The sequence below is a fragment of the Rhamphochromis longiceps genome, linkage group LG7 (assembly GCF_057381845.1).
Source record: "Rhamphochromis longiceps isolate RC_006_pf linkage group LG7, R_longiceps_female_GT1.1, whole genome shotgun sequence".
In the NCBI taxonomy this organism is placed as follows: Eukaryota; Metazoa; Chordata; class Actinopteri; order Cichliformes; family Cichlidae; genus Rhamphochromis; species Rhamphochromis longiceps.
The window spans coordinates 44,049,498-44,073,756 of NC_140563.1; positions in this window are offsets into that span (position 1 = coordinate 44,049,498).

Genomic DNA, 24,259 nt, shown 5'->3' on the forward strand with positions numbered 1-24,259 from the left:
TGGTTTGAATGGTTTAAGCAAATCGGAGTCCACTTTAAAGGTAGTTTTACTGCCCCTCCCACTGAGCGAATTATTTTTGCCATTTAGTTGCAATGAAATGCAAACAAACATGGATCAGCAGGTTAACTGCAGCAACGAGAAAAACATGAGTAAACACTTATTTGTCAGTCAGTTTGAGAAGGTATGCTAGACTCTTGAGCAAAGACACACGATGTTCAGATCGCATAAACAAAGAAGTTCTGAGACGGTGACCTGGAACAATAAGGGTGATTTATGGTTCACACACCACAGTATTTCCGATGGTCTCTTGATACTAAAAAAGCTAAAATAAAAAACAAAAAAAAGCACATACAGACAACACTGTCTTCAAGTAATAATTCCCTTCAGATAACGACACACTTTAAAGTTCTGATGATCTGGTTTCTGTCATTGACTGGAATGTTTTATTGTTTAGAAATTAAAACATACAACATCATATGAGCCACACATGAGGATTTTCTTGTGAAGGGAGAACCTTTGCCTTGGAGGCCTGATTCAGCTCACTATTGGATAACACTATTGGATTCTCTAAAGGATTCTTGAAAGAGATTCTACAGCCTATTTCACACTGGACTGAAAAGCTTTCGAACACCCATTAACATCTGGCTTTTGTCTTCTTTATGAACGAGAACAATTTGCAGTTAACAATCAGGTCAAATGGCTTTGCAGTATTTATTATCTTGCAAAAATAGAAACATATGATGATGCTGTCACCTCTTCTGGTAACTTCAGCGACTCTGTGATTTCAGCCAAAAACTGTCATAAAAAAGACAGAAAGGAGAAAACATACCCCAGAAACCTCGTGGTGGTGGGATGCACTACCATGAGGGTTAAGAATTTTTGAAAAAACTGACACTGATCAGACAAAAAGGGTAACAACACTAAGCTGTGAGGCTCTAACAGCAGAGCGAATGGTGGGACCCTGACACCTGCTCCAATCACATGGCAGCAGCTCAGTACATTTAGGCATGTACAGGTGGTAGAAAAGGACATGCTGAAATACAAACTGAGCATCAGAATTAGTGGCGTGCAGGTCGATACTAATACTGAAAAATCGATTCTTCCAATACCAGATAGTTATATTCTGCAATCGATTCTCATATTAAAATATCAATATTTTAGTAAATTGTGGTAAATTTGTAGGTTGTCTAACAGTAACACGGTGGACAGTAACATTCATATTGGGGTCGTCTAAATGGTGGTAGGAACTACTTCTTCTTCCGCCTGTCAAAGCCACATGCCAAATATGGCTTTAAAAATGCGTCATGGCTCACGTGTTCTCGGTCACACAGTTTACAATAATGGCTGATCACAAACGGAGCCAAGACGCGGTTTGTGACACGTGTCAAAACCACAAACCTCGTCAAACACAAACAAAAGTAAATCATAACACGGAATTTGATGATGAGATTATGATGAGGCAAACTGAAGGCGAGGAGAGCGAAGGTCAGGGACAGGGAAGGTCTTTAGTGGTGTAATTTTGAAAGGTGGCTTAGGCTTATGTTGATGTTTAAACAGCGGGTATTCCCTGCATCCTTAAAACTACAGAATGACATTTTTTTCAAAGTGACATTAATAAATATGGTTCCAAAATATGTAATGAAATAAATACATGCCACAAAAAATACCTGTGCGAGCTAGGTGTCATTAAAATATGCAGTAAAAACAGCTATTATTGGCTTTAAAAAATAAAAATACATATAAATATACCAGAGCGTTCTCACTCCCGAGGCGTAACATGTCGACGTTTTGTCACGTCCCGCGGCGTTCCTGAGGAACGCGAAAGGAGACCTTCGGCGTTCTTATGGTACGCGGCGGGTTATGGCTGGGATCCAGTGCAATGACGCTTCCGCGGTAATAGACGTTCCAGCCCTGTATTCCAGCCCTAAACCTAACCTTATCCCTAGCCCTGACCATAACCTTATTCCTGACCTTAACCAGGACTTTAATGAAGTTAAATAGCGTGTTTCTAAGCGATTTGAAGAAAAAGAGCGAACATGTGTAGATTCAGTCCAGACGGTTCTCATATTTCCTCTTTTTTCCGAGGTCGTCATTTAGGAACGTGGTGGGTAGCCGAAAACGTAATATGGTGACGATTTGTCACCTAGCGTAAAATGTTACGCTTTGGGAGTGAGAACGGGTTGAATATACACACAACTCAAAAACATTTCATACATATACAAATGTTTTCAGCCAGCTTAGATATTTTGTTAGCATTTCAGTCAAATTGTGTGGCAACTACTCAGTATTTTCCTTCTAAAAAACTAATCTGAAATGAGAGCCTTTATCGCCTTTTTTGACAAAAGAAATTGTTTTTGTAACCACCTATTCAATTTTACCATTTACTTTTGTTTTTAGGCTTCCAACTGGCTAACATTTCTGTCTGGCTCAGCAACTGTTTTCACATCACTTGACCTAATTTTCAGCATTTCCATGTGGACAGAAAGTGGAAAATCCCTGTTTTGCAAAATACCCATGCAGGTGTGGACATAAAACACCCACATTATAAAAGTGACAACGTCTTCAGGTGGCAGACTTATGATTCGTATAAACAACTGAGAAGTGATCTGACACAGGACTTCTGTTCTTCGTCCACAACTGTCCACTAATAGTAAAAAGGTGATATTTGATTTCTTAGGGGCAGAAAAGTATGACTCAATATGAAGTCAGCTAATTATATATTTGAAGGAAAGTGATGCCATATTTTAGTTTTCAGACACCAAACATCCCATCTGTGAAACAGACATAGCCCTCTGACATCTGCCTTACAGATAATATCCATACACCAGCAGCACTGATGCCATAATGAGCCCCACAGTCAAAAGAAGAGCACTGACAAATATTAACTTCACAGAGCACGGAGCAAGTGTGCGCAGCAGGTGTTGGGTGTTCCTCCTCAATCGGAAGTATCTGTTGCTTCATTTGTGTGCTGGCTCGCTAATGTCAGTATAAACTTCATTATTTAGCATTGTCATTAATGTTTAATGAGGTTAATGTTTAATGAGCATGAAGAATTGCTGTCAGTGGAAATGAGTCAGTCGAACTTTAGACAGATGAAACTGGTCCTGGTTTGTTATGATACAACCTCTACGAGTGAAGAAGCATTAACAGTTTAGGAAAAAGCGGACTCCGCTTTGGAGCACTTTCAGGTTTTGAATGTGACGTCACAAAATCTCATCAGATACGTCTGCAGCCAGTTTCACACTTAATTTATCACGTATTGGTTAAATTATAAACTGTTATTCTGTATATCAGCTGGTGCCGGGTCTGGGATTAAGTTTACATTTTGAAATGTAAACCCAAAGTTTGAAATGCTGCCCAAAGCACTGCTGACAGCTTCTTCGTCTTGTGGGATGGCTTCCATATTTTAATAATGTTATCTACATGGAAGTAATTATTGTGTGGCCCACGCAGGAGACTGAAAGCAGTCTGAAAGCAGGAATGTTAAACACAACTGCCACTGGAATTGTAAATCTCATGATGCATTTGCTTTGGTAGCGATGCTCATTTCCATGGCTTGACCGGCTGTTCACTTACTGGCAGCCAACTCAGTCGATGAAATGCATTTTGTGATATGACGCCTCATTTATAATTGTTGCACACGCACGAAAACACAGCTTGAAAGAAGTGTGTGCCATTTCCGATGGAAAAGAGAAGAATTGTAAAAACATACTTGATGGGGCCATATGCCCACCTTTGTGGAAACTTTGATCGATGTATACAGACAACACAGATGCTGAGGCAGTGAACGCGAGGCTGATATTTTCCTTTTTTTAATTTCATTTCATTTCCAAGGGAGAATCCGTGAAGCTGGAACAGGGGAGCTTAATTTAAATATTTTAAAGAATGGCACTGAAAGATAAAAACTGACAAAGAAAACATCGGCATTCAAAAAAAATGCTGATTTTTGTTAAAAAGCAATTAAAACGAACTGTTCTTTTACATTTACAGGTTTGTCTGTTTGATTTTTACACTCAAAGTTTCTTTTTACATTTTTGCTATTCAGTTTCAATTCTGTGGCACTCTTTTAGCATGTGTGAGAGGAGCAGAGTGTTGTACGTCTTGTATGCCATTTTCATATAATTTGCATCCTGCCTTTTACACTTAAGTTTTTGTCTTTCAATCCCATTTTTGTTTTGTTTTTTTGTTTTTGAAAGCATCCTATGGCACTGTTCTGGCTCCATAGAGCACCAGATGTTGGCACATCGTCTAATCCTGGAAATCCTGGAAAATGAATTCAATAGTTTATAGAAGAGAACTTTTCTAGGTGCCTCATAGAGACCGTGATTCATTTTACAGGTAACCAAGAACACTGAGCTTTATAACGCAGTATTTTAATGCAACAATAATCTTTTTGAAACCCAATCAATCAGCTGGTAGAAATGTAAATACAGAAGTAATATGGGAGAAAATGCAAAGATAATCAGCCTGCAGGGGATTTAAACTAAAAGTCCTCACTAGTTAGTTGGTCTTGGTCCATAGTGACATGGCAACACATTCAAAGTTGCTGCAGATTTTTCAGTTGCACATCCATGATCTGAATCTGCTGTTCCACCACAACCAAATGTGCTCTATTGGATTCAAATCTCTTGACTCTCGGGGTCATTTGAGTACAGTGAACTCATTGTCAAGTTCAAACATTACCCTGTTGGAAGCAGCCATCAGAAGATGGGTACACTGGGGTTATAATAGGACGGACATAGCTGTGGCATTTAAACAATGCTCAGTTGAACTAAGAGGCTTAAAGTATGCCAAGAATATATCCCCACACCATTACATTACCCCACAACATGCAGGGTGGATCCAAACTTTCTTGGTGTTCATGCCAAATTCCATCCCAACCATCTGAATGTCACAGCAGAAACTGAGACTCATCACACAAGGCAAGAACTGGTCTTTTTAAAATTTTCTGTTGTCTGATTTTGGTGAGCCCATGTGAATTTTAGCCTCTTTTTTCTGTTTTTAGCTGACATGACTGGCATGCAATACAGGTCTGCAGCTGTAGACCATCTGCTCCAAAGTCCAACGTGTAATGCATCCAGAGATGCTCTTCTGCATACCTTGGTTGTAAAGAGTTGCTGAGTTACTACTACTCAATGCAGTCTGGTTGTTTACTGCTGACCACTGGCATCTACAAAATACAATACAACATTTTAGACCATTCTCTGTAAACCCTAGAGATATTAACCTGTCAACCCTCAAACCTACCTGTCTACCACAACCCTGCCACATTCAAAGTTACTTCAGTCCCTTTTCTTCCCCACTCTGATGATGCACAGTTTGAACTTTAGCAAGTCAATTTGGGTTTTTTGTGGTAGAGGATTTTCAAGCAGTGCCTCTGATCTGATTAAAACAAATCTACCTGCCTCTCTTTTGGTCATTTTGGCAAGATTTGTCAAACATGCATCGTTTAACTTCATCTCTCCTGTTATGATGTTTGAGCTAAGTCCAGTGGCGGGTGATGGGTCTTCACTAAAATATTAATGCGGGGACAGGAAATGTTGGTTCTGGGTGAATAATGCAACAGGTGGATTAGTTCTGGTTTCAGAGAAAGCGAGTGGGGGGATAAATTAATAATTATAGATGCTTCCATCAAGGTTTTTAAAATTAAATGAATTCAATTCAATTCAATTCAATTATGATGGTAAAAAAGGTTTTTTACTCACCCCTTTAAGCATTTTAGTTGTAACTTTGAGGAAAGTAACTGGTTTTGTTGTTGTTATCCTGTTCCTCAATGTAAGCTATTCCTTTTAAACTTTAGGGATACGTTGTTTATTTGAAACAAGTTAACAGAGCACTTTTTATGTAACTGTAATGAAGTTTGACATTTAGCATAAACTAGCACATCTGTCACAGTCCAGACACGTATGTAGTTAAAGAGAAACGACAGGAAAGAGGCTTACAAGAGTGAGAAGGAGAGAAGGTTTAGGGACACTGGGAAGTGGAACGTGTAGTGGGGGGGGAGAGGGAGGTAATTGTCTTTGATGACTGATGATTCTCATGGCTTTTTGTTTATTTCACCAGCCAGGAAGTTCAAAACAGAGGAGCCCTGTGGCCAATCAGTGGTTATCATTAAAAGGCGTGATGAGTGCCAGAACCAATCAAATGCCGGATGAAGGAGAAACAAGTACAAGATAAAATCCAGTGTATCATTATTCATTACTGCTTAAAAGCTTGGGCTCCTTAAAAAATGTCATTCTTTCCAAGGAAACATTTTTTTTGTACTGCAAAGGAAAGTAAAACCGAGACATTAGTAAGGTTTAAGACAATTATTTTTCCTTAGAATAATTATTTTATTTTTTAAGCTTATTCATCACGTCCCTGCAGACCACAAATGACAGTACTGATACTGTTCACATATGGACACGACAGTCATGAAAATTACACTACACTACATTAGGGCAATTATTGTGACAGGTGGAATGTAGGTTTCCACCTAGAAACAATTTCTAAGCAGCAGCAGTTGAAAGGTCCTTGGTTACCACTTAAACGTTTTGGAAGGGCAACCGTCTATAGGGAGGATTCTGGTGGTTCCATTTAAGAATAATGGATGCTAACGTGGTCCTGGGCACTGTTTGCCTAGACAAACCTTAGGCTACAGTCCCACACATCAACACGAATCTGAATCGTAATGAGGACACATATACAGGATTTCTTCTAGTATTTATGTAGCAAAACAAAGCAAAGATAAAAACCAGCTCAAAGAGACTTCACAGTGATCACCAAGGCGATTTTAAGGTAGAAATATTAACGTAAAAAGGAAAAGACTATCTCTCAAGTGCAGAGTGTGTCCTTGGGCAAGACACTTCACCCGTTGCCTACTGGTGGTGGTCAGAGGGCCAGGTGGCGCCAGTGTCCGGCAGCCTCGCCTCTGTCAGCGCGCCCCAGGGTGGCTGTGGCTACAATGTAGCTTACCATCACCAGTGTGTGAATGGGTGGATGACTGAATGTAGTGTAAAGCGCTTTGGGGTCCATATGGACTAAGTAAAGCGTTATACAAATACAGGCCATTTACCATTGATCGATGGTCTACTGACCTCACAGCCCATTGTTCGTCTGTGGTGCTAGTTTCATTCATTGTGCAAAGGTACTGTTTATAAGGTTGGGAAAACCTGCATCAACTGAGACTGAAGAAGTCACATGTATGAGTGACGAACCATCCAGATGAACAGAATCAACTTTTTGGGATTTCCGTATCTGGATGATTGAGCATGCATCAGACATACGTTATGTAACTTTTTCTTCCTTTTCTTTCTTTCTGATGATCAAATAGTTCCAAGTGAATATTGAGTAATATGTTTACTCGAAATGTCTGCCACTAAAACACACAGTCAAACACATCCAGTTCCACAAGCTTTTTTCCTTCTTGGCCACCACCAAAGTTCACACGAGAAATCCTCTGTAGGGGACATCTGAGTAACTCCCATGACATGCAGGACTGTATCAGGCAGGAGGTAAAATGGAGGCCAGGTGTGTGTGTGTGTGTGTGTGTGTGTGTGTGTGTGTGTGTGTGTGTGTGTGTGTGTGTGTGTGTGTATGAGCAAGCACTCAGGGTTTATTTGGCTAAAATGCTCCCAGACCTTTCAAACATGAACACTCCTGCTTTTGACAGAACAGCACAACACCTTTTCTTCATTTTAAGGAACACCCTCTGTGTTCTCTTGACCTTGTTGCTTCCGCAAATGCACCCACCTACAAGCTTGCACACTTACTGACACATAAACACACACACGGAAACGGTATTATATACACAAACTTTTGTATAAAGGTCAGATGAGGGTGAGTCATCAAGGGAAAAAGTTCATCATCTCTTTCCTAATGTTACACTGGATTTTTGTAACCTCCAACCACACAGTAACAAACACACACCAACACACTTGCCCATTACGTTGTTCATTTGGAAGAGGACACCTGTCTTGTTCCATGTACTAAGGTAGGGTTTCAGGTGTCGGTTTCAAGTGAGCCATCAGCACCTGCACACACTCAGTCAGCACACGACTAGCATACAACTTTATCTTTATCTTCTACATATATGAACGTATGGCAGGTGGAGACATCCCACCTCCCCCACAAAACATGCTAGTGAGGGGAGAAAGAGGGTGACACCAGTTGAAAGGATGAAATTATGTCTGGTCTCAGATGAGAGAACAAACTGAGGCAGACAAAGCGCTGTGATGTGGTGAAGCCATCCAGCCATCCCCGGGTACACAGGTAGACAAAAGAGAGTCAATTCAAAGCCCTGCAAACTGTATTCTGTCTAGACATGCGAAAAACCAAAGCAAAAAAGAAAAAAGTCCATACAGAGCAGAGGACATTCCTCTGTAGGTAAGACGAGAACAAAAAACTATAAAGCTCAAAATGTTTTAAAAGCACTTTGAGCACTTGAATTAACCTGTTAAGTATTTGTCTCTATAGTGGGCACTTTAAAGATCAAACATGTGGGATTGTTTTACAGTTTTTTCTATGATTTGAGGTATTTAAAAGTATAGCTCCTGTTTTTCTAAGACATCTTAAGGGTTTTTTTCTTTTCACTTAATTCGGCTAAGATATTGCATATGTGTAGGTCTTAAAAGTTCTTTCATAGGTCCTGAGAATATATTAAGGTCTAATTTATAATTGTTTGTGCCAGAGATAGTGATTGCCATCTGTCAAATTACAGTCACATATTGTTAGCTAGATTTACAAGTAAATCATGAACTGCTCTCTAGAATATGTTTTCAAGTATAATATAGCCATTTTCTTGCCTTTTTGTTATGTTAGTGTTGCTACTGTAAGCATTTTTTTCTTACATCCATCCATCCATTCGCTTCTGCTTATCCTTTTCAGGGTCGCGGGGGGTGCTGGAGCCTATCCCAGTTGTCATAGGGCGAGAGGCGGGGTACACCCTGGACAGGTCACCAGTCAGGCTAACACACAGAGACATACAATCATTCGTACTCACACTCACTTCCGCATTCACACCTATGGGCAATTTAGAATAATCAATTAACCTATCCCCACAAACTGCATGTCTTTGGACAGTGGGAGGAAGCCAGAGTACCCAGAGGGAACCCACGCAAACATGGGGAGAATATGCAAACTCCACACAGAAAGACCCCGGCCTGATGGTTGAATTGAACTTTTTTTTGCTGTGCGGCAACAGTGCTAACCTGCGCCTTGATTTGTCACACCCTTTTGTAACCCCAACATATCTTATCACAGCAGTGCAAGAGTTTTGGGGTGTTGTCTGGGCTCAGTTTCTGATTGACTGAACCTGAAAAGGTTTGCATTTAAGCAAGCCTGAGGTTTGCCTTTAATGAGAACTACTACTTGCTTGACCTCATTACGCTCCCCTTGCTGTTGTTTTAGCTTAGGGTCGAGTGAAAAGGTCCAGAGTCCAATCAGCAACCCCCTGGCAACCAACAGTCACATTTCCCAGCCAGTTTGCAAGTGGTTGTTGGAGTTTGTGGGCATTTGTTAATCGGTCATAAAGAGGACGTTGCAGCAAAAAAACCCTTGCTTTGGCTACTAGCAGATGGCCATCATCGTCTGTATTTTGCATAGAAGATGCCACCTTGTCTGCAGACACTCACCAACTACTCACTGAGCTATAGTAAAATTATGAAACATGTGATGCAAACTAAGAAAAATTGGAAAATACACATTTTTCACTAGTGATCAGAGGTTGACAAGGGGTTGTCAAGTAATGTCTAGGTCTATGTAACTAAAATTGCTCAGTAATTTTTTAAAAAGCCTGAAGTCTTGGCATAACATAAATGGGGGGTTATCCGGGATCTTTTGGACTCTCTGGACTGTTTTTGATAGGGTAAACGATAGTTAACCTAAGATGTTCGCTATTATTGAGAAAACACTCTTAGCATTTACTTAAAAGTGATCACCTGGCCCGTGCTTCTCTGATACTCACTATTTTCTGCAAATTTTCCCAGCAAATTTCTGCTGAATATAGGCAGATGTTTCACAGGGCTGATTTCCAACCCTAGACACTATAAGTCTAGTTTAAAACATAATCTAATTAGCATCACTGCACTGAATTTAAATTCATGTCTTCTATTCTTGATATAACTTGACATTGTCAATGAACACCACAGTCTGCTTTGCACCAACATAATGCTAACAAATTTATCCTTCCAAGTTTTTTCATGCAATAATTTAAATGATAAAATACTTAAAGTTACTTAAAGAAATTACATAAAAAGCACGACTTCAGAAATCAAAGATCCAATAGTCTGTCTGATTAAAACTTAAATGAATTTATTACATATAAGCTTTCATTTTCAAGTATATTAAATGTCACCTAATGAAAAGTTTATCTTCCTCTCTTGTCTTGTCTTTGTTTAATCGTTCTCCATCACTATGTTGCACATTAATTTTTTTCCTCATCTCTCTGAAATCGGTGACTGTATGTTTAGCTAACTAGACACACTGATACAAACTATAGGATGAAGATGAAAGAGTTTTTGTTTGTTGCACTGTTTGAAAAGTTGTATTTGAAATTACCTACCACTTTAAAACGTGTTATTCCATTGATATTAACCCTTCTTTATTTACTTTATTTACTTTATTACTTTATTTACATCGCAACATGAACACTTTACAGAGATGAGAAGAAATAGCAGATGTTTAGAGGGCGCAAACAAGTCTGCGGAGTGTAATTATTTTCTTATCACTGAAAACTAATCTTCAACACCAGGCAACACTATTGCCTGGTGTTGCTTCCAACACCAGGCAATAGAGCACAAAAATTTAACTCATTCAGCAGTAATATGCATTAACCTGCCAATCAAATTTAATTCTCATTAAATAAAGATGCCAGAATGCTATTCTGGATCCAATCCAATTCCCTTTAATCTTGTTTGTTTGTTATTTGTCTTTGTTTTTTTAGTTTATGGTGTTTCATTGTTATTCTGTATGTTTCAAAGTTTGGCAATGTACTACATTTCTGGACTGCTGCCTGCTCACAAGTTTAGCCTTTAAAGCTGCCTTTGTGTTACAACCCGGCTTGTAAGTTTGAACAACGACTCACTCGAGAGTTTTTGGACACAAGTTTTAATTTTAAAAAAAGAAAAACACCAAAAAACCAAGACTAACAAAAGGAGTGTCCCTTGCACGCAAACCTCTGGTATGCTTTTATCCACACTTCATCAGGTGCAGAAAATAAGCAGTTAAGACCAGACAACACCCTAAAACACTAGCACTGCTACCCCAAGGCAACTAGGGCTTAGATGAATATGACAGCAGTCCGTTGTTGATCTAATAGGTAATTGTTAACATAGTACTCACACATGCAAACACTGGAAACCAGATCACAACAACATATAAACAAAAATAACTAAAATAACCATCACAGAACTACTAAATTAACAATTTTAATGATTCCAAGGAGTCTTTAATATTTTATCCCTTTCTTTGTGCTTACTGCAAACTAAATGCTTTTTTAATCATAAAGATATCACCATTTACACTGTTCAGAAATCAATTGAACAGTGTAATTGTAGCTATAATTGAAGCACTGCCAATAGCCACAGCTGCTACTAATAGGAAGTTGATCTAATAAACACACATTGTACAGTGAAGTTGCAGAGCCATTTCTTTCCATACCATGAATCAAATCACAAAGTGAAAATACAGAGATTAGGGTGTCCTAGTAATCCTGTGGATTTGGATAGTGCCTCCCCCTTTTTTTTTCTTTTTTTTTTTTGCTGCTTTCCTGAATGTTCTATACTGTCACTATCAAATACAGACTGAAAAAGCTCAACATGCTTCAAAAGGTAGAGAAACTCGATTCAGGGCTTCATACGTTGAGTGGTGGATACTGAAGATTCGCAGGAGTGTATTAATTCCAGTATTATGTTCTCACATTTTGAAGTTTTACAGCATGTTATAAACTTACAGAAGTTTGTAACACTAGTTACCGAACTGCTGTTGCGCTTGTGGCAGTGTGCAAAATGTCTACAACAAGCTCTACACTTTTCTCTCTTTTGTCGAGAAATGATGTTTTGACATTTATATGCACACATCATGCGGCATTCTCCTTCTAGTCCTAATTTGTTTGTGACGGTTGATTGATGATGTAAGTTGTCACTTTACAATAATAACAGACTTGCGAGCTTTTACAAGGCTAACACGAGCACCTTTGATCATGTTCTGTGAGCCACTTTGATTCCATGCTGGGCCTCACAACAACAAATGCATCTGCAGCATCAGAAGAAGCGCTGCTACCAGAGATAGCACACACTTCCAGACGCACGGGAACCTGCGGCTTTCAAAACCACAACAAACACTTGCTCCAGAACTAATCCCATGTCTGTATGCAGTGTTTTCTCCTGTTTACACTCAGTAATGATAGGGCCATTAGACATGAGACTTGGTCTCACATAAAAGGAGTCATCACGCTTCATCATCACAGTGGTCTGTTGCGTGTAATGAACACAGTGAGGCTGGGCTTCCCCTCCTCTGCTAACTTGAGTCATGGATTCCCTCCACTGTTGCTCCTCACGTATCCTGGTTGCAGGTGAATCCACATATGTAGATGCTTTAGTCCTCAGTGGACCACTGCAAAGAGGAAAATAATAAATTAAGTTTGCAAAACAGAAGAAACATGTTATGTAAACCATCAAGGATAGGCAGGCAGTCTATACAGACAGATAGATAAAACAACGTCAGTGCTGCCTTGTATTGATGATGATAGAGTTCATCTCCCAGAGCTACTCTATGTTGATTGGAGTGGGCAGGAAAAAGTGGAGTTTGGAAATCACAGGACTAAGCATTTGACTTGATTTCAACATCCAAAGAGATGTTTTACTAAGTAGAAAGTGGAATGTTACTGCGTTGTTTGCCAGAGTGGATTACATCAGTGCCCCACTCGTCATAGCAATGTAATTGCACTTCAATTTCCGTCTGTGTGCTGAAAAAGAAAAATAAGGAAACTCATCAGTCACAGAACACAACATATGCTTTGCAATCCATAGATGGTTGGCTAGGATTAGTTGCTCCTAACCCAGTCTGTCCCACAGGTAGGAAATGCCTGCTGGTTCGGGCATGACCACTTGTATGCTGCAGACCTCCATCTGCAGTACACAGACAGAAATTTAGAGGTATATCTTATATTTAGTATTTAGTATTTATTTATTTATTGTCATTGTCAAGAACAATGAAATTGCGTTTGGGGCTTCCATACAACCCAAAAAAAAAAGAAGAAAATAATAAATAAATACCCCTTAAAACCCAAGTGTACATATTTAACCCAGTGTGACTCCAATGCAATAAGACAATCCTTAGCAATAATGTTCGTAGAAATTCAGACAAAGACCTGAGAAACATGACAAAATACAACAATGCAACCCATTCAATATTATTGTACTGTGAGATATGATATCAGATATGATAGTTATCTATTTAAGAAAGAGGGGGGGGGGGGCAGGAGGGGGAAGAGAATAAAGATATGATGCACCAATGCAGACCAGTTCATTGCTATTAAGAAGTTGGATATGGTTATTGTCCGTGAGAGGGGGGCAGAGAGTTCAGGAGCCTCACAGCCTGTGGATACAGGCTGTTGGCCAGTCTGGATGTTCTGGCCTGTATAGACCTGTACCTTCTCCCTGAGGGCAGCAGATGGAAAAGGTGGCGCGCAGGGTGATGTTGGTCCCGCAGGATACTGTGCACCCTCCTCAGACAGCGAGTGGGGAAGATATTACTGATCTCTGGCAGACTTGTTCCGTTATTCTGCCAGCTTCTTTCACCACCCGCTGGAGTGCTTGCTGATCGGCCTTGGTGCAGCTGGGGAACCACACTAGAAATCCATACGTCAGAACGCTGCTGATGGCACAGTTGTAGAAGTTCAACATCAGAGATCTGGGAATGTGTGCGCTCCGCAGTCTCCTCAGGTAGTAGAGGCGCTGTTGGGCCTTCCGTACAACTGAGGTGATATGGTTGCCCCAGGACAGGTCCTCGGTCACAGTTACCCCCAAGAATTTAAAACTGCTCACCCTCTCCACCGCCTCACTGCCAATGAAGAGAGGCAGATGGTTGTTATGACCCCTCTTCCGGAAATCTACAATGATCTCCTTGGTCTTTTTGGTGTTTAAGACCAAGTTATTGTCGTGGCACCATGACTCTAGTTGTTGCACCTCTGTCCTATAGTTTGTCTCATCATTGTTGGATATAAGTCCGAGCACTGTAGTGTCATCTGCAAACTTAACAATGAGATTGGACGCGCAGGAGGAAATACAGTCATGGGTGAAGAGAGTGTATAGCAGAGGGCTCAGAACACACCCCTGAGGGGCACCGGTGTTGACCACAAGGGTGGAAGAGGTGTTCTTACCCACTCTGACACTCTGTCTACGGTTAGTGAGGAAGTCCACAATCCAGTTGCACAGAGAGGAGTTAAGTCCCAGTTGGTGGAGTTTGGGACGTAGTTTGTATGGCCGGATGGTATTAAAAGCCGAGCTGTAGTCTACAAAGAGGAGCCGTGCATAGGTATTCCTGTGTTCCAAGTGCTTCAGTAATGTGTGCAGCACTGTGGCGATCGCATCCTCGGTTGACCGGTTCTCCCTGTATGCAAACTGGTGCGAGTCCAGGGATGGTGGAAAAGCAGCTCTGATGTGTTTAATGACCAGTCTCTCCAGGCATTTGGCGGGAATGGGGGTGAGTGCCACAGGTCTGAAATCGTTCAGACATGTGACATTTGACTGTTTTGGGATGGGAACGATGGTTGCTGCTTTGAAACAGGATGGTACCAGTGAACAGGACAACGAGGTGTTATATATAGAGGTGAAGACGTCCGCCAGGTCCGCAGCACAGTCTTTTAGCACCCGGCCCAGCACTCCATCCGGCCCGGCCGCCTTCCTGGTGTTAATGCTCCGGAACACACGCCTCAGCTCATGAGTGCTCAGGACCGGAGCAGGGTCGGTTGAGGGGAGAGGGGACAGGACAGGGTCGGTGTTCTCCCTGTCAAAACGGGCATAAAAGAGATTTAGATCCTCAGCCAGAGTAGAACTGTCGGCTGAGGGTGATGGTGTTCTTCTTTTGTAGTCCGTGATAGCCCTGATGCCCTCCCAGACCTGCCTTGGGTTTGTGTTGTTCTCAAACCTGGCCTCGATACGCCTCCTGTGCTGCTGCTTGGCAGTCTTGATGCCTCTTCTCAGGTTGGCCCTGGCAGCACTGTATGCCTCCTGGTCCCCGGATTTGAAAGCGTTGTTCCTTGTTCGAATAAGTTGTTGAACTCCGTGTGTCATCCAGGGTGGATTATTAGGGAACACACGGAATCGTTTCCAAGTTGTTACATTGTCCACACAGAAACAGATGTAGTCCAAGACAGTGGAGGTGTAACTGTCCAATGCGACACGATTGTCAGTGTCCTGCACCTTGAATACATCCCAGTCTGTGCAGTGGAAACAGTCCTGAAGCATCGGAATAGCATCCTGCGGCCATGTTCTCACGGTTTTGGTTGTAATCCCAGTGCTCTTGATCTTTTGTGTGTATATTGGGTGTAGCAGAAGGGAGAGATGGTCTGACAGACCCAGGTGGGGATAAGCCTGGGCTCTGTACGCATTCGCCATGTTGGTGTACACCTGGTCCAACGTTCTATCTCCTCTGGTAGCACACTTCACATTACGGTGGAAATTGTGAAGTACAGATTTCAGGTCCGCGTGGTTAAAATCCCCAGCCGCAATAAAGACACTGTCCGGGTGTGCTACCAGGCTGTTATTGATGCTGCTGCTCAACTGTGCTAACGCTAGCTTAGCATTAGCATCTGGTGGAATGTAAACAGCGCAGATGTAAACGGCAGAAAATTCCCGAGGGAGATAGAATGGACGGCACTTTAACACCAACAGTTCTACCTCTGTACTGCACAGTTTTTCCGTTACCGTGACGTTCGTGCACCAAAGGTTGTTAATATAGATGCACAGCCCCCCGCCAGTCTTCTTACCCGAGTCCGCAGACCTGTCGGCTCGATAGGCGGTGCGGCCTGCTAGATCGATAGCCGCATCGGGAATGGCGCTGTCCAGCCAGGTTTCAGTGAAAATCATGCACGAACAGTTATTAAAAGTCCGTCGAGTGGCGATCTGCAGTCGTATTTCATCCAGTTTGTAACGGATTGAACGGGCGTTGGAGAGGAATATGATCGGGAGTGGTGGTTTAAACGGACTAGTCTTTAGCCGTGCCCACAGGCCTCCCCGCTTGCCTCTCTTCTGCCTCCGCTCGCAACGTCTCCTCCTGCGGCTTGCTGTTGCGGGTAGCCCCGGGGGTTGCTTAACGATCTCCGGGGGGATGAGATACTCGGATGTTAGTTGAAGATCTCCACGGCTTAGTTGTAGTAGATCATCTCTGTTGTATTGAAGTAACCCCAGACTGTGTGAAATAATACACAGTACCACCAAAAGTGCAAAAGTGTAGGAGCTCCGGGCCGCTGCGTCTGTGCGCGCCACCATCTTGGTTGTAAGATGGCGGCGATATGCTCAGCCTTTTAGCACAGCGGGGACTCCTTTACACATTACTTTGCTACTGAGTGGGCATGCCCTTTTAGACTTAACAATACTCAAAGAGTAACATAACAGTACTATTCCCTCTTGTCAGGGGCCAAGAGGCCTGTACGTAGGAGTGAAGCCAAAAGCAGGCCCCATGGACAGTTAGATTGCAAATTTAAGAAAGCCGATTGAACACAGTGACATTAATTGTAGGCGTGGGAATGTAGCGAGAGTCTTTGGTGTGAAGGCAACTGAAACAGAGGGAGAGGGTGGTTAATTCCAGGTTGGTTTGAAGGATGAAGGCTTACTTGCAGGTGGAAGATGAAAAGCTCTGTGGACGGTGACTAAGTGAGCGTCCAGCTGAATGGTGAGGTGAGTGAGGTTCTCACCTTGTATTTCCAGAGTTCCAGAGGAGGAGTCAAGCAGGTGAGAGTGGTGAGTAGTTGAGTTTCTAATGAAGGAGCTTACAGGCATACACACAGACTTTAGCACGAGTGACCAGCATCTAGGGGATTGTACTGCAGGTATGTCCAATCTGAGTCTTGGAGAAAGGAAACTGGAGGCGCAAAGAGACATAAATAAGTAATTCAAATCAATTCAATTTTATTTATATAGCGCCAAATCACAACAATAGTTGCCTCAAGGCACTTTATATTGTAAGCTAGACCCTACAGTAATACATTCAGAGAAAAAAAACCAACAATCATAAGATCCCCTATGAGCAAACACTTTGGCGACAGTGGGAAGGAAACACTCCCTTTTAACAGGGAGAAACCTCCAGTGGAACCAGGCTCAGGGAGGGGCGGGGCCATCTGCTGCGACCGGTTGGGGTGAGAGAAGGAAGACAGGATGAAGTACATGCTGTGGAAGAGAGACAGAGGTTAATAACAGATATGATTCAATGCAGAGAGGTCTATTAACACATACTGAGTTATAGTTATAAAGGTGACTGGAAAGGAAATACTCAGTGCATCATGGGAATCCCTCAGCAGTCTACAGCTATTGCAGCATAACTAAGGGAGGATTCAGGATCACCTGATCCAGCCCTAACTATATGCTTTAGCAAAAAGGCTAATCTTAAAAGTAGAGATAGTGTCTGTCTCCCGAATCCAAACTGGAAGCTGGTTCCACAGAAGAGGGGCCTGAAAACTGAAGGCTCTCCCTCCCATTCTACTTTTAAATACTCTAGGAACAACAAGTAGTTCTGCAGAGCGAGAGCGAAGTGCTCTAATAGGGTGATATGGTACTACAAGGTCATTAAGATAAGATGGGGTCTGATTATTTAAGACCTTGTATGTGAGGAGCAGGATTTTGAATTCAATTCTGGATTTAACAGGAAGCCAATGAAGGGAAGCCAAAACAGGAGAAATATGCTCTCTTTCTAGTCCCTGTCAGCACTTTTGCTGCAGCATTTTGGATTAGCTGAAGGCTTTTCAGGGAGTTTTTAGGATATCCTGATAATAATGAATTATAGTAGTCCAGCCTGGAAGTAATAAATGCATGAACTAGTTTTTCAGCATCACTCTGAGACAGGATATGTCTAGTTTTAGAGATGTTGCGCAAATGGAAGAAAGCTGTTGTTTAATATGTACATTGAAGAGCATATCCTGGTCAAAACAACTCCAAGGTTCCTCACAGCGTTACTGGAGGCCAAGGTAATGCCATCCAGAGTAAGAATCTGGTTAGATACCATATTTCCAAGATTTTCAGGGCTGAGTACAATAACCTCAGTTTTATCTGAACTAAGAAGCAGAAAGTTAGCGGCCATCCAGGTCTTTATGTCTTTAAGACATTCCTGCAGTTTAACTAATTGGTGTGTGTTATCTGGCTTCATGGATATAGAGTTGGGTGTCATCTGCATAGGTGTGGAAATGTATGCTATGTCTTCTGATGATGCTGCCTAAGGGAAGCATGTATAATGTAAACAGAATTGGTCCTAGCACTCAACCCTGTGGATGCAGGTCTAGACTGCTGGGAAAATTCTCTTAAGTGTTTCTTGTTCAGTCACCTTTTTCACTCGATGTGTGTTTATACACCTCTCTGCATTTAACTATTAGTTATTATTAATCTCTGGCTCTCTTCCACAGCATGTCTTTGTTCTGTCTTCCTCCCCTTACCAATATCCATTTTTGGCTGATGGCCTCACCTCCCTGAGCCTGGTTCTGCTGGAGGTTTCTTCCTGTTATTAGGGAGTTTTTCCTTCCCACTGTCACCAAAGTGCTTGGCCATAGGGGGTCATATGATTGCTGGGGTTTCTTTGTGTTATTGTAGGGTCCTACAGTGTAAAGCACCTTGAGGCAACAGTTGTTCTTGTATACTGCTATATAAATAAAATCTAACTGAATATAACTTGAAAAATATTGTTTTTTCTGAGAGAATTTAGCATTACCAAATTATCAATAGTAGATTCAGTGACAGAGACACCAAGTCCCCTCACTGACTGGATCAAGGCTTTTGGGTTTTTATCATTTTAATCACTGGTCTGTACAGTACTTTGCAAAGTGGTTTATAGAAATGTGCAAACAAACATAGATATCAGCTTTAAACACACTGGTTCAGATTTCCAAGATAACTTTTCACCCATGAAAATGATAGTAGGCAACACCTACCTCCAGACATATGTTTTGTTTTTTGTTTTATAATCATTCATGATCAACATTGTCAAAGGCCTTTTTTAAGACAATAGCCCCGTTGCTTAGCCTATATTACTGTTGTTTTTAATCAACAAACTATTAGTGCATATGCTGCAGTTCTGTTGGGTCTAAACTCATATTGCTGTTAGTGTAGCACATTATTTGTGACAAATACATTATACAGTCTCCTGCAGAATATTTTTTAATTTTCTGAGAGAGTAATGAAATAGATCTCTAGCCTTATAAATTGGTACAATCTGTGTAGCTGTTTTCATTTTTTTTTAGCAAAAACACCACTATCTAAAAACGTGTTACAGATGTAAGTAGATTCAAACCAAGTCCAATTATTTCTTGGCCTTAAATAAGTTTACTCTATCAATGATTTTCTTTTCATCGGTATCCCTCATAAAAACAACCCAATTACTTGTTAGTGTTATTCCTTTTTTTTTTTTTCCTTTTTTGCTTCAGTGATCTTCCCTCAGTTTTGCAACTTCTCTGGCCAAACCGGGACCATGCAACACTGACAATGGAGCCATTAAAACGATTTATAATTTCATGTGTCATTGGTAGCTGTGTCTTTTATTAGGAAATTATTTTCGCATTCTAGTTTTGTTTTTTTGGTTCTGTTGTTAAAAGTGTCAATTAATACTTCCCATGTGTTCATATTATTTTGTTATCCTTTAGTAGTAGTAAAATAAATTGATAGTAATCTATTTTAAAATTTCTCACAGTTTTTCAATTTACATTTTAATTTTTATTGGTTTGATCAGGTTTTTTTAATTCTTTACACAGCAGAATTGTTTTTCTTACATTCATGTTGCATTCTCTTAGTCAGCCATGGTTTCTTGACATTATCAGTATAAGTTGCATTGTTATCTGTAGACAATATCGACACCTATGTGTTTGCATAAACTGCAAAAGGCAACCTCCTTCTTCCGCAAGGTCTTTAACCTGGTCATACCTGGAGTATATAAAGAAATCTAACCAGTGAATGTAAAAGACAGTTAACCTGGAACATCAGCTAACAACAGCTAATGAGGGGGGGGGGACTATCACTGTCACTGGTCAGTATCAGGCTCTTTTCAAAACGTTTTACAGCCTCTTCCAGAATAATGGATGCTTCTCATCGTGCATTGACAACTGAGGTAAACAGTGAACTGACAGCCTTCAACAGATAGCGAAAAACTCTGGGACACATCCATTTATCTCCCATGGCTGACTAAAACATGACTAAACATGACTAAACATGACTAAAAATTTGGAGGTCTAAGAAAGCAGATCTCAGCTGACTGCAATCTGCAATCTACATCTAACAGTGAAAATGTTACACTGTAACTTTAAATATTAAAAACATGCACTTCTTGAGTAAAAAGTTCATGGTTCTGTGTCACTTTGGTTCCAGTCCACATAAATGCACAGTGCTGCTGCTTTAAGTCTTACTAGAGTGACAGTTGTCAAAGTGTGGCCCACAGCTTTTTCATATCTACAGAACGGAAGGAATTGCATCTGCAAGACAACCATATTGTGTCGTTTACTGCAAATAATGTTATTTTGGGTCTGTGAGAAACTATTATTATAGCAGATCACACTGCAGTAATCTATTAGTACTATAAGGGGAACTTTTGTTCTCCCTAAAGCAGATTTGGGTAATTAATTTTCCCAAGGGGCTACATTAAAAACTAGTTCTGTTGTGGAGGACCTGCATATATTAATTGTATCACTTTATAAGCTTATTGGTGTGGCCCTTCACAACAGTCCCAGGTTCTTATGTGACACCCTTGGGAAAATTAATTGGCCACCCCCACTCTAAAGGATACACGGCTTTAAAAGGTTTAAACTCTTTCACAGGAGGATCAAATTGGGATTGTGCTGATTTGGTGTGTAGTCTTTCTGTTGACTTTACTTTATGTAGGCTTTAAATGGAGCTGACTATAGTTTATAGTTTTCTGCTTCACACTGTACAGCAGCTGTAATCTATTCTGCGCTATACAAGATAATGGTATAAAAAATATTTCTTGAATAATACTATAAGTATGCCATAAGCTGTTTCATGTCTGGATGCTCTTTTACAAATATGACAGTGACATACAGTATTTGGAGCTCTGACATATCTGTGTAAATATCAAAGGGGCTCTTCATATGGCGGCCAGTGCAACTGGCAAGTTGACTTCTCAGTCCTAAACATCAGTATGTGTCAAGTTTGTCCAAGTCACTCATATGGAGGCAACAAAATAGAAACGACGGCATGAGGTGGACTGCCAGTTTCTGTCCGTCTCTCATACACACTGAGTGAGTCGGCAATATCCTTTTGCAGCTTGTAAAAAAAGTGTCCAATGAAGCCAAATCCCTCATATGGAGGCAACGACAGAGAAGAGACGAGATCTTTGATGTCTTAGATGCAGACCCAACTGAGGCCACATGTTTCCCAAAGAGATGATTAATGTCTGATAGAACCAAAGAAGGATTAACACAAATGACTTGTCGTGAACTTTCTGCACAACAAACAAACATGTCGTGTGACATTTGTTTGCATAGTGGTTTGTTTGTCGGTCTCCTCTGAGCTGCTGATGAGTGATGAGGTAACAGGAGCATGTACAGGGAGAAATGTTGTAGTGATTGTCTGTGGTTGTGTGTTACTTCAGAATTAGCTAAGTAATGCACTACCTCTAGTCTAAAATACATACAGAAATCCTTGTTTGGTAAAAACCAGAGAGGTTATATAATAAATAATCAGGTTCAGGTTGTTTCCTTACCAGTTTTTTGGTTCTTTGTACTCAAAGTGCACTACAGTGGTGCCATTGCAAATAAAATATTTAAACTCCACCCATATTATTTTCTAGTTGCAGTTTTTACACCTAACAATGAGTAAATATGACTTAATTTTACACCAAGTCCATTGATGTTTGCAGATTTTGTCCATTTGTTTATAGCTTGATATTCTCTCTTTAGCTTTGTGTGTGAGCAGCAAAACACAAAGTACTTTCCAGACCTCACAAACACAGATAGTTTCCTACATCAGCTCAACACATTCTCTAAAAACGTGGCATGATGATAATAAAACAACAAAAAGACTGGATGCTGTCAGCACTGTCTTTGATGTGATCTGTCAAGCATCTGTAGTAAGTAAGGCATATCATCAGCAGACCAATAAGCCAGCGTTAGCATTGTGTGTTTTTTAGCCATGTGGGCTGAATGACTGAGACAGCTGAGTAAGCTACTAAGTTAAACCTCTCTTGTCATTAACCACCTGCTGCTCTTATGGACAGGGCTTTTCTTCAGAAACAATCTCTGCAGAGGTTGTATCCTTCATTTCATGCTGTAAGTGTTGTGTAATTTTCCCTCAGCTCAGTTGACTCACCGGGAACACGTGCATTACTGCTGCCTGGAGACATTTTCACACTTACAGCAGGCCTCGAGGGAAACAAGTGTATCCTGCAAATGTACAGGCAAGCTGTAGACTGGTGGAAAATGCTCATTGAGGGTAGAATGCTGTGTGCATTTTTAACAGTTTATTGACAGTATAAAAATGAAAAAATGACTAGTTTTCCCTTGTATGTTAAATATGGACCTGCGAGGCAAGACCACAGAGATTATTTACAGATGCAGTGAAAGAAGGGATGTAGAGGGTTGGTGAGACAGAGTAACCAAGGGATAGGGTAATGTGGTCCAAAAGAAGAAGGGGGAGATGTAATTGCCATTGTTCATTTTTAAATGATAGTTACATACAGAAGTTCAAACACTGATGTCAGCTGGGAAGATGTTATGTAATTTGTCATAACTGTACACTCAAATTTCTAAAAATGACTGCACTAGTGTTAAGACAGTGTGAGCTTGTGTACTTAAAGCAATGAATTTAATTGTCGGCAGCATTTCTGGGAGAGTTAATCGACTCATCCAATGTCAAGTCAGCAATTTACATTGAATTAAGTAACATTGAAGACTTAATTTGGATTAGATGACTTAGCATGAATATACAGTTAGCAGACACTTCATTAGTTGCACCTTCATATGCCCAGTTGGACAGTTTTTTGCCTTCATGGCTGATTTAATTGTTCATGGCACAGATTCAATAAAGTGCTGGAAACATTCCTCTGAGATTTTGCTTCATATTGAGATAATATTGCAGCTGTTGTTGCAGCTTTGTGACATTCTGCATTCTCCTACTCAAAGCAACCAGTAGAAGATGGGTACACTGTGGTCATAAATGGTCACTAACAATAATCAGGTGTTCCCTGTTAGCTTGTAGCTGTCTGGCCATTCTCCTCTGACCTCTGACCAAGGCGTTACTGTGCAATTGAACACGTCCTGATGAATTTATGCCTCAAGTAACCTAAAGGCATTAGCTTTCAAGTCACGGGCATTGCAGACAATTCCCATGAGCCAACACTACTTCAGGATAATGGTCATCTGAAACAATCGTGTTTTTGCACATAGCACCTTGAACTGACAGCCTGACAACCACTCAGCCATTCTCCAATTGTGGACTTTATAGCTCTGTTGAGTTTGTTCCAATATTTCATATATATTGGAACAAACAACCAATGTGACCGTTTACACAGAAATATCAGATATATATATATATATATATATATATATATATATATATATATATATATATATAATTTCATATATATCATTTCATACTTTGGATTCTTTTTTACATATTTGATGTATACATGTGAGATTTACTTGTTTAAAGGGCAACAGGGTAATCATAGAAAGTACATTATTGGAGTCCTTAGTCGCTCTCCCACTGAGCCTAAAACAAACACACGTGATTTCATGACTACTCAACCTTTCAGTGGTGGAGACTACAGTGCGCTGTCCCAGTGGGCTGCTGGTTTGAAACCTCATTATATTGTGTCTGGTTATGGATTTAATCTCAGACCTGACATTGACTGGTCCACTGCACCGAGACAAGACTTCCGCTGTCTCAACAGGAGGGGCATGAATATTAGTCTCACATTCAGACATTTTTTCACCTCTTTCCACCAGATGATAGGCAGCTGTTCTTCTGATTTATCAAAGTAACACTTTTACCTAACAAGGACATGTAAAAAATTTTAATGGCATAGTTTAAAAAAAGAAAAAAGAAATTAAATTTATTATAAAAACGATGCC